The sequence below is a fragment of the Callorhinus ursinus genome, unplaced genomic scaffold (assembly GCF_003265705.2).
Source record: "Callorhinus ursinus isolate GAN/ISIS: 27379988/994484 unplaced genomic scaffold, GSC_fseal_2.0 scaffold12, whole genome shotgun sequence".
Taxonomy (NCBI): Eukaryota; Metazoa; Chordata; class Mammalia; order Carnivora; family Otariidae; genus Callorhinus; species Callorhinus ursinus.
In genome coordinates, this window is record NW_027397074.1 from 70,648,958 (window position 1) to 70,664,559 (window position 15,602).

At 47.9% G+C, this 15,602-nt stretch overlaps 1 long non-coding RNA gene across 3 annotated transcripts in view; it reads left to right on the top strand.

Moving 5' to 3' along the window:
- The window catches only part of LOC141373905 (uncharacterized), a 403,382-nt gene that overhangs the window by 177,959 nt on the left and 209,821 nt on the right, over positions 1 to 15,602 (top strand). The window lies entirely within an intron of this gene.

Genomic DNA, 15,602 nt, shown 5'->3' on the forward strand with positions numbered 1-15,602 from the left:
TCTTCCTCCTTTTTGCCTGTCATAATGGAAGTTGTGTAAGTTGGAGCCCTTAACCACTTCACAGGAGAAGACTATATACAGTAGGAGGGAAGTTGAAGACAACACATAGAAACACAGTTGATAGATGGAAGGGTTAGTGGGGTGGGGGGAGAGGGAGAGGGTGGGGGAGAGAAAGCTGGACTGGGAGTTAGAAAATCTGACCAGTGGTGACTCTCTGTAAGGCACTTAAAATTTTCTCGAAGCCTCATTTTTCCCATCTGGGGAGTGTGAAAGTGAGATTCAATAACCATTTGCTCCCCTCTGGCTCTTCACTGCAGAGCCTGTGAATACCCTCAGCAGTGGCCGCTTCTCTCCTTAGAGTCTTTGGTCCCATGTGATGTGGCCTTAGCCTTCTTCTCAGATGCTTCCAACCTCATTTCCTCCCTTCTCCCCTCCTCTGCCAACTGCTTAGATGAAAGAACACCTGCTTGTTTCTGAAACAGGGGAATGAAAGGAAGGGTTTCTCTGCTATCGGAGCAAATACTGGGCTTGAGGTGCCGTGGGCTGGAGAGCGTTCAGTAGCTTCCATACCGTGCTGTCCTCTGGGCCCACTGTGGGACCACCTTGCCCTCAATGTGCCCAGGGCCCTTCCAGGCTGCCCTTGAAGAGTTATAATGACCCTCCATCTACTGAAATTCACTTTATTACAGTCCACATGGAGTAGGGTCCCAGGTTTTGATGGCCACTGCTTTTAAAAGTACCTTATAGTTTAAGTGTTCAAGCTGGGAGCTGAGTGGTTCAGTCTCTGGCCTTTGACCTCTTCCTGTGATCAGGAAGCAAGCCAGATTTCCCAGGAAAGATCTTGAGCCTCAGAGAAGTTGCAGAGGAATAAAGCGGCCTTTGGCTGAGGTGATGAAACATGAATTTAGAGGGTCCATGTTGGTGGTGACCTTCGGTGGACATCTGGTGAAGGGAATACATCCTTGGGAGTTGGGCTGTAGTCACAGACCCCTTTTTCCCTCCTGAGTGTCGTTGGGCCGACTGTTCATTTAAACTCTGTGAGTCTCTACTTCCTTTGTAAGTTGGGACAATAATTCCCATCTCCTGGGGGGGTTGTTGTGATGATTAAGTGAGATGATGTGTGTTGTGCCATGTTGCTGGCACTTTTTGCTGTTGTAGGGATGCCGTGAAGGCTGACTTGAAGGCCATTTGGTGATTGGGAAGGCCAGGCAGGACCGGGCTGACTGGATGGGGCTGACTGAGCAAACTCATGCACTTGGTGATCCAAAGAGGGGACCTGGCTCCCCCTTCTCGGTCCTTCTCACGCTCTGGAGGCTGGGTGTGCTGGACTCGCTGAAGTTGGGTTGGGTGGGTTTTGACGGAGATGTGCAGACCCCTGGGGTGGGGGGTTGACTTATCACTGCTTCCCTCTCTCCCCATGTCCCAGGGAGGGAATAGCTACAGCCTCAGTACCTCCTTGCTCATCGCTCAAAGTCAAGTGGTGTTTTATGACAAAGGCAGATGAGCATGTCTAAATATTTAACTGGCAGATCAATCTGTGGCGACAAGGAGCGGCATTAAAAAAAAAAAAAAGATGAGACATTCCAATGACGTCTTCATGACTGGCAGTATGCCACAGGGAGGTGGCCGGGCTCTGTCTAGGATATTTTGTTCTGATGCAGGTCAGAAGGGTGAGTGGTGAGTCAAACAACACCGGCCTAGAAGTCTTGCCTCTGGGTGATAACAAGGGCCAGAGCGCTCAGAGCCATGGAGAATGGGCAGACCTAGGAGATTAATACCATGTAGCTCCAAAGCCAGAGCCGGCTCCGTAGCATGCAGAGCTCCTGTTATTGTTCATGTCCTGATGGAGTGTGCATAGAGAGGTGATGTCAGATGGCAAGAAGGAGGAATGACAAAGAATAAATCCCAATGAGTGTGTTTTACGTGCTTGGTGGGAGGTAGTGCTGGGTTTGCTGGCAAGATGGTGGCTGTCTCTGTTCCAGTGGAGACTTGGTTGTGGCATCCCCAGTCTCGGGATGGTGGGTCTCACTGTGAAAGAGGCAGGGGGCATCTCCAGGCTGCATCAGGAGGTGATGTTGTAGAGAAATGATGGGGGCACTTTATTTTAGTGTAACGGCAGGTGAAGATGTGTCCTTCAGAAATGCAGTAGTGGATGACGCAGCACGGAAGGGCCAGGCTTGTCATCAACTCAGACTGTCATAACAAAGGCAGCAAGAGTAACGATGGAGAATACTTACGGAATGCCCACCGGGTGCTAGATCCTCTGCTAGGGAATTTATATACTTATTTATCCCTTGAAGTAACCCCGAGATAAACAAAATATGGGAGTGGATATAGGAATATATGCACACACACTCACACACTTATAACACAAACACAGAGACATATACATGCACACACACACACACATAAATACACATACACACATTTAGATAAACACACCTATACATATGTATGTAGATACGTAATTGCAAATCATTTAGTTTCTCTTTATTTTTTTAAAATTTGGAAGTGCTTATATCTGCTCATTTATATACTTAATTTTTTATAATACTCTCTAAGCCTTCCTTCCTTTCTAGTGACACAAAATGTGTCTAATACTGACCTTATCAGGGAGAACTGCTGAGAACAGACCCTTGACCTGGAAGAGCTGCCTGTTCAGTTAGGGAAAGCCCTAAGCCATCCTCGTGAGGCAGCCCCACCGGCTGGTCACTGGGTAACTCACGTTCCTGCCGCGATGCCTGGCACGTCTTCTGTTCAAGTTGTGGGTGTTCAAGTTGTAGCAGCAGCAGCCGTGGCTCACATGTGTACTGCTGCGTTGCTCCTTCCTTGTTCACCGCTGTCTTCAAGTCTTCAAGCAGTGCCTGGCATGGAGTAGACACTCAATAGGTCTTCACTGAATGAATGAATGAGGAGAGGTGGGTGTTTCCATCGGTGAGGGAGGGGAGTTCAGGTTCAACAAGTTCTAGGAAATCACAGAGCAGGTGTGTGGCAAAGTGAAGGTTCACATCTCATCCCCGGGTGAGTACCCTTGGCCACCAGGCCTCAAAGGAAAGAGCAGATAGTTTTATCTTAGGCTGGTTTAGTACTCTTAGCATTACTGCCCTTGTTTTCTGTGAAATGAAATTCTCTTCATCTGTGAAATTCTTAGAAATGCTCCCGAGATACCGGGATTTCCTTCATGTGGTTTTCCTCCCTCCTTCTAAGCAAAGTACACAGTCAGCTTCTAAACCACATTAGAGGAGAGGCGGACCCCAATTTCCCATGGCATCACGTCTGTGTGTGCATGCACACGTGTGTGCACGTGTGTGATGTGCACAGGCACACTTGGGGTGCTGAGCGGCTTGGTCTTGTTTGCTCCTAAGCATGTTAGCCCCACAATTGTGTAATTAGGTAGGATGCTAATGTTCTATGATTGGAAAATGTCACCCTGCGTGACTAATTTGCCAGCAGGGCCTAATTGAAGTTCAGCATCATCTGTGGCTCCCCGTAAGTCTTTCTTCCGAGGTGTGGCCGCGGCAGTGAGCCAGGGCTGGGCGCTTGGCCGGCAATTTATTGCCCCTCGTCTCTCAACAGTTCCGAGGGTCAGATGGGAGATCAGCTGTGGTGGAAATGGGGTTGGCCATAAAGGAGAAATCCAGGGCTGGATTAACCCATGTGGCAGGTGGCACTCAATAAATAGCTAGGCTTTCTCCAGGGAGGACTTGTTTTTGAGTGAGGGGCTTCTTTTGTGTGGGTGCAGACAGCCAGAGCCACAGGCCTAGGGCAGCCTACGGCGGAGGGCAAGTCCTGGGGATTTGCTCCCATGGCGCTTCTGCCTTTGCAGTGGATGCAGTGGGATGTTCTGGGGTTCTGGGGACCCGAGGCAGCATCTCTGTCCTGGGCTCGGCTCTGGCAGGGAACACCAAGAGGCACGTGAACAACTGGTAATACCATGGGATAGTTGCTTAGGTGTGGAGCAGGCAGGAAGTGCCCATTGCCTGGTCCTGTGATGTCATAATCTAAACCCTGCTGGGTGCCCACCTTGTCCTGCTCTGATATCCCGTATGTCCCTGTGTCAGCCACAGGAATTCAGCATTTTGTTTTAATGATTTTTTTATGTGCATGTATCTTCCACTAGGCTGTGGACTCCTAGAGGCCGAGGGATACATGTAGATGAATCCTGTGCTCTCAGCACACATCATTGTGCTGGGCACAGAGTGGGTCTCTGTTTCCTGTTCCTTGAAGTCAGGGACGATTTTGTCTGGCTTCTTGACCTGGATCTTAGAGAATGAGTAGGAGCAGGAGGAAGGTAGGAGATAAGGGATCTGAGAGCTTCGCTGATCCAATAAATATTTATTGGGCATCTCCTATGTACAAGACATTAACTAGATGCTGGGTATACAGTGATCAACAAACAGTCATGCTTTCTCTTCTTTGGAGGTTATATTCTAGTGGGGGAGTCAGACAGCCAATAAATAGACAAATAAGCCAACCCCCATATTATAGATTTGATATAGCGTTACAGTGCAAGATGACAGTGGGTTCAAAGAGGACAGTGAGCGTGTGTGCAAGCATGAGCATGCACTAGGGATCAGGGAAGGCCTCTTGGAGGAGGTGGCATACAAGCTCACTCTTGAACAATGAGAAGGAGCTGCCCTGTGAGGAACGAGGGAAGAGCTTTATAGGCAGGGAACAGTCTGTGAGAAGAGTTTGCAACAGGAAAGAGGTTGACCTGTGTGAGGGCTTAAAAGAAAGGCCACAGTTTTTAGGTATTGACAGGGAAGAGGGCTGCACAAGATTGAGAGGCAGCAGGGACCAGCTGATGCAGGACTTGCAGGGTCTGGGGAGGAATCTGGATTTTATTCCAAGTACAATGGGGTTTCATTAGTTAGTTGTAAACAGGGGACACCATGTGATATATGGTACTTGGTATATTGAAGGTACACAATTTTTGTACTAGCTCTAGAGAATGGGTCATGAAGTGGGCAGGCCAAGAATGGGACCAGAGATCCTAGTTAGGAAGCTCCTGGAGTAATCAGAGATGGTGAGGGTTATGGGGGGACGCTGAGGAGTCTTTTTTTTATAGGCAGTGGGAAGCCGGTGTAGGGTTTTGGCCAGCAGGGGAATAACTTGATGGGGTATATGTGTTTTGTAAGGGTTGCTGTGGTGGCAGGTGGAGAGTAGATCAGAGAGGGAGGAAGACCAATTTCTTGTTAAGTTACAGGAACCATACTCTAAAGGGGATACAGACAAACTATAGCTGACCAGGATGGCCAGAAATTAGGGAAACATGTTGTATGTGTCCAACGGACTAAATGTTTGTGTCCTCCTAGAATTCGTATGTTGAAATCCTAATCCCCGATGTGATGGTATTAGGAAGTGGGGCCTTCGGGAGGAGATTAGGTCATGAAGGCAGAGCCATCATGTATGGGATCAGTGACCTTATTAGTGACCCCAGAGAGCTCTTTCTCCTCTTTCCACCATGTCAGGACACAGCAAAAAGAGGTCTGTTTGCAACTTGGAAGAAGGTGCTCACCAGAACCCAACTGTGCTGGCGCCCTGATCTGGGACTTAGAGCTTCCAGAACTATTAGAAATAAATTTCTGTTGTTTATAAGCCACTCAGTCTATGGTGCTTTGTTATAGGAGCCTGAGCTAAGACAGTGGCAGAGAGTCAAGGTACCCAGTTTTATTTACACGGAGAAACATATGGGGCAAGACAGCTGCTGCCTTCCAGTATGTATGGGAACAGTTGTTGTCTAGAAGGTGGAGTGGACGTCCAGTGGGTGGAAATTATGGGAAGCTCAATGTGTGGAAGGAATCATTTTCTTACACTTAGTTATTTGACAACATACATACATAAATAAAATGACTTCTCCCCCAGCCCCCTACCACATCATGTGAAAACATAGGTGAGTTCTCACTGAATATGGAGGGCGTGTTCAGGGTGGTCTGCCTTCAAATTGATGCTGTGGGGTGTACTCATATCTCACTTTGAGGGTCTCCCGGACGTCTCAGAGAGCGTGTACTGCCCCCAAATGGGGGAACAAAGGACACCTATGGGACTGACACATGCAAACTGCAACGTTGGGGAGAAGACCTGTCTTGTGCACTCCCCTGTTTTCTGGATGAAAACAAAAATCAAAACACTCTTGTCTTGTCTAATCTTTCAGTTCAAGAAATGGGGCAGAACAGCCTAATCTGACTCAGAACTTTCTCTCGAGCTGCACACGAAAGGTTCCTTTTCCCCTTTTTTCCTCTGCTTTTCCCCTTGGACTCTCCGCACTTCCACACCCAGAAGAGCCCAAACTCTGGATCTAAACTAGGAGAAACTAAAATAAAAAATAAACACTCATGGAAAACCCAGCTGTCACCAGCCGTTCCCTCTCCGCAGGCGCCCCCCTAGTTCAGGAGGGGAGGCCATAAGCTGATTTCAGATGTAGTCCGCGGCGTTATTATTCTGCTTCCTCTGATCCTTGCCTGCCTAAGCGGGCCCAGCTGTCACCCCACCCCCTTTACATCGACTTCTGTATCACTTCCAGGCCAGTCTTTCCCAGTGTGATTTCTCCCCCTCATAATATTTAATTTCGATTCAAAGCCCCCCACCCCCACCCCCCTTCTTGCCCTTGCAAATCCTCTGATTCTGCAGACCAAGCTGGCTTTCCCTCTGATTTTCTTCTCCTTTTTTCATTATCAGTGAGTCAGATTAGGATCTGACAAGAGAGTGGAATGGAGTATTCCACCTTGGTTTCAAAACCTAAGGCGGATTATTGCTCCTGTTATAAATATAAAGGACATTTTAATTTGCTAGGAGCCAAGAACAAGCAAATCACCCAGCGTCAGGATTGAACAGGGCCAGCAGCTCCAGGCCCCTCCACCTGTTTTCTGCAGCTCTGGGAACAAGCATGATGGTGGGCTTTGGAAAAGCCTCTCCTCCCCTCCCCCAACTCTTCACCCCTCCCCCACTTCCACAGGAAGAAGCACTCCTCTCTGGGCCTGGGGGAGCCACTTGGCCCTTGTCAGGCCCAGCAGACCCCCATGTGGTAATGCTCGGAACCAATACCAGCCTCCAAAGGGCTCAGAGGCTGGGCCAAAATGGAGGCCTCGGGGTGTGTTGATGTTCAAGTTAGGGGTCATATCCAGCCTGGAGACTCCCTTCTTGTCACTCCCAAAGCCTGCTCCCCCCCACCCTCCCTCCCAGGGTCAAGCAAAGGCCAGCTCTAGGGAGTGTTCAGGTTCCTCAGGGGCACCAAGGGGTGGGTGGTAGGGCAGGCCTTTGGGATATAGAGCCCTAAGCCTGCATTTCCAGGCCTCGGACTGCTGGCTCAAAGAAATGTCCATCTGGTAGGATACTAAGAATGTGTATACCACCCCTTGGAGAGTTGGCTTCTCCTTAGAGGCAGAGTCTGAGGCGTATCCCTGCTCTGGAGACACGGGACTGCCCTTTCTTCCTCTGGATGGAGCTATAGTTTGGGAGGTCCTTTGGTTTGGGGCAGTGGCAGCCTGGCCCCTCTTTGAAGCCCCTACAGCCATGTCTTAGCATGGCCTTCCTTATTTTAGTCTTATAGAGGTGTCTTGAAGGCAGGATCATGTCTCATATTGCATGATATCTCAGAAACCCCAGGTCCAGCCTCTTGCCCATGCGAGATGTTCATTTGGTACTTCTTTTGATGACCAAGGCAATATGGTGCAGGGGGGAGCCCGGGGCTGGCCCGCTGCAGAGCTCTAGGCTCCAGTCTGCTCCACAGTTTGCAGTATGTGAGCAGGACATGGTGTATTAGCTTCCCACAGCTACTGTAACAAAGTACCACAAAATCGGTGACTTAAAACCACAGAGATTTATTCTCTCACCCTTCTGGAGGCTCCGAAAGAGAATTTGTTCCCTCCCTCTCTCCCTGCTTCTGGTTGCTGGCGACCCTTGGTTCCTTGGCTTGCGTGGTCACACGGCCTTCTTACTGTGTATCTGAGGGTCCCTGTGTCTTCACATTGCCTTCTTCAAAGGGCACCAGTCACTGGATTTAGGGCCCACCCTCCTCCAGGTTGACCTCAGCTTAACTTGATCACATCTGCTAAACCCGTATTTCCAAATAAGGTCACAGTTACAGCTGAGAGGTTGGAGGTTGGTGAAGAGGTGGACAGATTATTGTGGGGACACAGTCCACTTCACCACGGAAAGCCACTTGACTTACGGAATGATGCCGGACCTCACGAGAAGGAATTTGCCACAGTGGAAGGGGAACCAAATTTAGAGAGAGAGGAGATTGGACCCCACTCCTAAGTTCTAGAAACCATGTTATCCTGACAAAATCCTTTCACCTTTGTGTGCCTCGGTTTCTTTGTTTGCAAAATGATTCCTGAGGCATCTCCCAGTTCAAACATTGCATGTTTTTAGATTTATTTTTGATTGAGCTGTTTTCTTGCCTTGAAGAGAAAGACAAAAGAAGAAAAAACAAGATGGGGTAGCTGGGTGGCTCAGTCGGTTAAGCGCCTCCTTTTGGTTCAGGTCCTGATCCCAGAGTCCTGGGATCGAGCCCCACATGGGGCTCCTGGCTCAGCAGAGAGCCTGCTTCTCCCTCTCCTTCTGCCTCTTCCCCTGCTCATGCTCTCTCTCTATATATATATCTCTGTGTCTCAAATGAATAAATAAAATCTTTTTTTTTTTAAAGAAGAAATAAGAAAACCGAGAAAGCACAGAAGTAGAAAAAAAGGGCAAAGGAAATAAACAAGGGAAGCAGAATGAGCAGGAGAAAGAAAGGACGAGGAGAAAAATGGAAGCAAGAGAAATAGTCAAACCAAAGGCAAAGGAGGAAGTTTGAGGTGGCAGGTCACGGAGTAGAAAATTGAGGCCTATTTGCCGGTGTGTGTGTGTGTGTGTGTGTGTGTGTGTGTGTGTGTGTGTGTGTGCGCATTTAACCTTGTTTGCTCATAATCTGACTGCAAAAAATATATATAGCTACATAATAAGGAGCAGAACATTTTCCTCTGTTGCATACAAACTCCTGCTTTATGAACCATTATCTCCCTGAAGCTATTAATTTAGAGCATATTGTGTAAGGGACTGCTGAGGCACGACCACAGGAAGGTGCTGTGTGTGTGTGTGTGTGTGTGTGTGTGTGTGTGTGTGTAAAGAGAGTGCCTTCTTTTTTTCCCCCTCCTTTAAATAAAGCAGTTTGCTGGTCAGGGAGAGAACGATTTTTCAGGTTCTGTAGGATCAGCCTGTTCTCAGCTGCCTCCCTCACGTTCCACCTGGAAAAGTGGCATGGGGAACAGCCATCCCTCGCCAGAGTCCTGCGGCTCTGTCCCTGTCTCCACTGATGACCTGGACACACACCCAGAGCCCTGTGCCCCAGAGTGGCCGCAGTCAGAGCCACCTCCCCATCTCTGCATCTCTCTGTGACTTTCTCAAGGGTGGGAATCCTTGAGCTGAGATCCCACACAAAAAAATCTGCTCACTGGTAAGAAGCTACAGTCCTATCTTCTTAACTAGTGCTCTCAGTTTCCTGGGCACCGCGTTATGCCCCTCCATTCATGTTTGCCCTCCGAACTGTGTGGTTGCTGCCCTCCTCTCAATCGCTACTTGTAATTCAGGTGTAGCAGGCTGGGTCGCCACACTGAGCAAGTAAGAATCCAGGATGCCTGTTCAATTAGAATTTTGGAGCGACAGTTTTTTTTTGTTTGTTTGTTTTTAAGTATAAATGTGTCCCAAATATTTCACAGGACACAGTGTTTTATACTAAAATAATTATTTGTTATGTATTGGAAATTCAAATTTAACGGGGCATCTGGTATTTTATGGCAGTCCTAGCGGCAGAGGAATGGATCACAAAAAGCCCCCCTTGCTCTTCTGGTCTTTATTCTCCTTGGGTCTTGAGGAGGCAAGTCATTCCACTGTTGGCAGCCGCCTCTTCCCCACCCCCTCTGACATTTTCATATGATACATTAGTTCTTCTTGTTCTAGGTCAGTCCTGTTTGGAAGAAGGGGTCAGGTAAATGCCTCGAATAAATAAATAGTCTTGCCTCTCACCCAGATTAGCCCTTGGAAGGTGTCTCCTCTCTGCTGGGATTCATGAGCTGGTGTTCACGTAGAACTCCTTTTTTTCCCCCCACACGCATCCTTTCATGGGTATTTATCTTTTGCCACCAGGACACCAGGCAGGGGGAACAGTGCAACATGAAATCCATCAAAATGGCAAACATTCCAGCAATCACACTTCTAGGAATCTGCCCCAAGGAAATAATCAGAGGTGTGCACCGAGATTTATGTGCAGGGATGGGCATCACAGGGCTATTTATAATAGTGAAATATTGGAAACTCTCTAAGTGTCCAAAAAAAGAGAATGGTAAATTATGGGACATTCTTAGAGTGGAATATTATGTGACAACTAAAAATCGTGTTTGTAGAAAAATGTTTTATGACACAGCAGTATGAAAAATGTAGAGAAGTGGGGGGAAAGGTATACATGGCAGTGTGGTCCTAATACCCCCAGGGAAAAGTCTAGAAGGAAATTCACCGAAGTGTTTGGTGCTTGGCAGAGTGTGGGACCCAGCCTGCAGGACTACATGCAATTCGTTTCAGAATTTCTCCCTCTCCGGTGGTCAGGACTCGGTGGTTGAAAATCAGCATGGAAGTGCAGTTCGGCCCACCTTTAGCTTTGGGGCATGACTTGTCTGTTGTTTTTCAGAGCTGGGCTGGGATGTGGGAGAGCAGGGGCTGAGATCAGGGCCTCTGTTCATCAGATCGTGTGTCCCACGGCTGAGGACACCTCTATCCCTGGACCAGGAACGCCCATACATGACTTGGCCTTCTCGCCGATCCATTTCAGTCCAGCCTTGTGCACTCCACAAGTTACCTGATGGTTAACTCCCTAATACCCAGATTCCATCAAAATCAGCTCCTGCCCACCATTCTTCTCTGCCTTCGTATTACCTTCAGCAGTGCTGCCCAATCTGCGGAGGACGCCCCGGAGAACTGGCTCTCTGGGTCTCTGTAACCCACAAGTGTTCCCAGCCCTGTCTGTATGCCTTTTGGTAAATGCTCTTATCGTCCATATAATACAAAACAAATTCATCTAAAAAGCCTTGTGTATGTAATACAGTTACACTTCTCTTATGTTTTCTCATCAACCAACTTAAAAAGAATATCAAATGGTGGCCAGTGAGACACAGAGAAATCATTTGCTTTTCAAATTGTGGTTGCTTAGCTGTGTTTCATGCATCTGAGGTAAAAATACGGACTTCACATTTTTTTGGACATTAGCGTTTTATTTATTCTGTGTGAATATTTGATTTTCACATGGCTTGTTTATAAAGAGTCTTTAAAATGGGGAGAGATTGTTGCCACTTGAATCATTTGGGAACTGTTGGCCGATAGAGCAAAATGAAGCTTCTAAGCAAGACCGGGTGTCCAGCAGCTGTTCGAACCTCATCACTCCACTGTCCCGCTTGTTGAGCTCTTTCCCGAAAATGCCCTCTGCCTCCAAACTGGTCCTTTTTTGGTCATCTTTCTCCACTTTTCCACTCTCCAGTGTTTACTTCAGTCTTTAAGGTCGGCTCCAGACTCAGCACCCTCTCCAAAGACTTCCTGGTTGCCTGAATTAGAGGTGGCTTCTTGCTTTGTACCCTCCAGAACATCTTGCCCGCACCTCATTGCATGTTCTCACAGTCATTTGTTCATGCCTCTATCTCCTTCATGAATCTGTGGGCAGTTTGGGGGGAAGGCATATGCTTTATGCCTTTTAAAAATTTTCCCAGCTCTTTGCACATGACTGGAAATGTCTGTTGATTGAAACAGTTACCTTGTGTCCCCAGCCCAAGCAGAGATCCCAGCTCCAGGATTCTCAGACATTCGTCCCTGCATCCACCCATTCATTCAGCACCTCATTACTAAGAACCTGTGCTGGGTCAGGTACGATTCTAGGCACGAAGGACATCATGGGAACAAGACAGACAAAGGTCTGCTCTCAGGGAGTGCTCACTCTAGTGGGGGAGATAGGTAATAAACAGTTAAACAGATCAAAAGAGACTCTTAGAACAAAACAGGGTAGTATCATTCGTTCCTTCCACAAATACTTACTGAGTACCTATGACATGTTAGAGGTTATTCTGTTGCTGGGGATACAGAGGGAACAAAACAAAGATTCTGTTTTTGAGGACATTCTGATGACAGAAAAGGACCTGGTGGGCAGGGTGCAGTATTAAGATGGTCCAGGCAGACATCCATAAGGGAGCTGCCTGGGACCTAAAGAATGAGGAGGCTGAAACTTGAATAAACAATTATTTTATAAATGATGAAGAGGAACCAGCCATGAATAGACCAGGGAAAGAATTGCTCTAGGCAGAGGGAAGACTAAGTGCAAAGGCTCTGAGGCAGGAGTGAGTGTCACAGGAGGAACACAAGGCAGACCAGTGTGTCCATAGTGGGGGTCAGAAGCCGTGATGAGAAAGGTGAGGGTGGGACGTTCCCCTAGGGCCTTCCAGGCGGTGCTAAGTCATCTGGATTTTCTTTTCATTTCTTAAGTGGGTGGGAAGCTATTGGTTTAGGATGAGTAAATGTACATAATTTCTTGGGCCTTCCTCTGAAGATTTTTCACTTAGTGAATCTGGTGTAAAGCCTTGGAATCTGCAAAATGGTCCTCACGTGGTTCCGGAGGGGGACGTCTGTGAATAATTCTTGGTGGTATATCTTAGAGAAACTACTAAGGCTTTAGTCAAAAGCCTGCCATTTAGAGTAGGAATCAGCATGGGAGGAGGCTTTGGGTCAAGTGCATGGCTGAACTCTAGGCTGAAGAATTGTGGCTTTCGGCAGCACCTTGGACCCCAGCTTTCCATTGGCTTAGCACTGAGACTCCTTTGTTCCTGTGTGGGCCCCCCCTCAAGCAACACAGGGGCCCACCTGGCTTAGGGAGCAGAGTTCTGAAGTTTATAGCATTTACCTTCTCTGAGTTCGGGTTTTCTAAAATGACTCTAAAATAAAATTAAGGAGTTGGATGAAATTTACTCTGAGAGTCTCCTCTCTAGAAATAAAGTAAAATGAAATTTCAGGTTATATTATTTCATCAAATCTTCATGATAATCTTATGAAGCAGGTAGGCCAGGCTTGTTATGCACAAAGGGCATTAATGATAGAGTTGCCTAGGGGTCCCTGGGTGGCTCAGTTGGTTAAGCGACTTGCCTTCGGCTCAGGTCATGATCCTGGAGTCCCAGGATCGAGTCCCGCATCAGGCTCCCTGCTCAGCAGGGAGTCTGCTTCTCCCTCTGACCCCCCCCATGCTCTCTCTCTCTCTATCTCATTTTCTCTCTCAAATAAATAAAATCTTTAAAAAAAAATGATAGAGTTGCCTAGAACCTTGGGTCCCCTGACCCACAGCTCTAGGCTCATCTGAGGCATCCAGAATCAGCACCTTACTCCATGTTCAATGCACACGGAAACCCCTGATTCCTAAAATCTTGTGGCTAAAGTACCCCCCAAATGTTGCTTGTTCTGTCCCTCTCTTGATGGCTAAGACTGCACGCAGGCAGGTGAAGAGCTACATTTCTTGTGCGAGGGCTGAGCTCTGGAGACCTGAGCTCCACCCTGCCTCTGCCCCTTACTAGCTGGGTGATTTTAGGCAAGTCTTCTCCCTCTGTGGGCCTGGGTTTGCTCCTCTGCAAAGTGAACCGGTGAGGTGAAGTGCCATTTCTGACCTTCCATGATTATTTAGTCACTCGCTTTACAGAGTCTGGGAAATTGAGGTTCAGTGTCAAACAGAGGCTTCTTACCACCTCCGAGAAAATTGCTTTTTGAATAGAGAACGGAACTACAATTGCCCTCTGGTTTTCCACTCAGCGCGCCGGCCGCTGCTGGACCACACTCCATCCCCAGCAAGCTTTTGTTCCCAGCAGCATGTAGAGAGGCTGGAACAAGCCACTGGCCCCTCGGTCCCGCGTCTTCTTTTCCACTCCAGTGTCATTTAACAGAAGCTTTTTATTATCTCTTTTTCCCTCTGATTCCTCTCTTCCCCAGTCTGATGCTCCCACGGCGCAGTTAGAGAAAATACTAATTTCATCGAGACCTGGAGACTAAATTTTTTTAAAAAATGGGGTAGGATCCTTAGAGGGAGGACATTTTTTTTTTTTCAGCATCAGTGCACCAGAAGAAGGAGGAGGGGGTGCTGTGATTTGGGGAGTTGTGCCCCCTGCTCTTGGCGTGAAAGAGAAGTAGACTCAAATGTCCCTGCCTGAAGTGACATTACATTTGTACAGGCGGCAGGATCCATTGACTGGAAAATGTGGGGACGTGCCAGGGAATAGCTCACAATCTCCAAGAGGTTTTAACACAGGCGCTGATTGTGGCCACGGACACCTAGAGAGCGTTGCCATAGTTCCATTGCTCTTTATTTGGAGTCCTGCAGTTTGCACAGGGCTGGCGGCTGAGGACGTGGTAAGTTTGTCCAGTGGAGGGCGCCAGTGGCCTCCACCCACAGAGCCGCCTCCCTGTGAACACTCTCCTTGCTTTCCCAGTGAGGCTTTACAGGCAGGGCTGGACTGCCTTCATCCTTTGAGCTGTTTGGGCATGGCTGCCCTCCATTCTGGGAATGCAAAGAGCCCTGGACCAGCCTTGGGTGTTAGCCTTGGCTCTGAGACCCCAGGCAAGCCATACATCTTGGTCTTAGTTTTTCTATCTTCAGCGTTTGTAATAATGATCTCAGAGGTGCCTTTCAGCTTGAACACCCTGCAGTTTTGTGACTCATAAGTATGACTGAAGGTCTGAACGGAAAGTGAGATTAACTTGAAATGTTCTTGAAGGTTGGGCTTCAAGTAGGGACGATTTGTGGAGAATTTTACTTAGGGGAACAAGGAAAGGGAATCATCTCCCTCTCCGCCCTCCACCCCTCCCAGCCTCCGGCCTCTTGAATCAGAAACTTACTGCTTTTAACCATAGGTCATTTGAATTTTTTCAGCCAGTCCTGTTAAAAGGAAACAAGATAGTTTGGGCTTGCATTAGAGTAAGTTGTGTACCATAACAAATGACCCCCAAATGTCAGGGGCCTAAACACAGTAAAATTGTATTTTTTATTCACATCACAGCCCAATGCAGTTTAAAGGAGACAAAATGCACTCGGCTCCACAGTCTTTCAGGGACTCAACACTCCTTCCAGTTCCTGATTCCATCCTTCCCTGGTCCTCAGAGTGTCCTGTCTGTGCAGCCAGTGGGTGGTGGTAGGGGGAGGCCCTGCCCCGCCAGGAAGTAACACATAGAATGCTTGCCCTCATTTTATTCAACAGGGAGTGGTCACGTGCCCCACCTCCGTGAATGGGGCCTGGGAGATGGGGCCCAGTGCTGTGCTTTCTGTGGCCTGGAAAGGGAAGCAGAACAAGGATCATGGTGAGATCAGCAGTCTCTCCTGTCTCAGGGCTGTTTCTATGAACGAAGTAGAAGGGCTTCTAGGCTGGCCCTTTCTATAGCTTATGCACTGCTCACATGAAGACAGTGCCCCATCACTGTAAGACTGTGTCTTCCCAGAGGGGCGCCTTGCTGTTTTATACAAAAGCACTATATAGGCTAACAGTGGCTTGGTATATGCTCTGAAGTCAGATGCATTATATATATATATATATTTTTAAGATTTTTTATTTATTTTT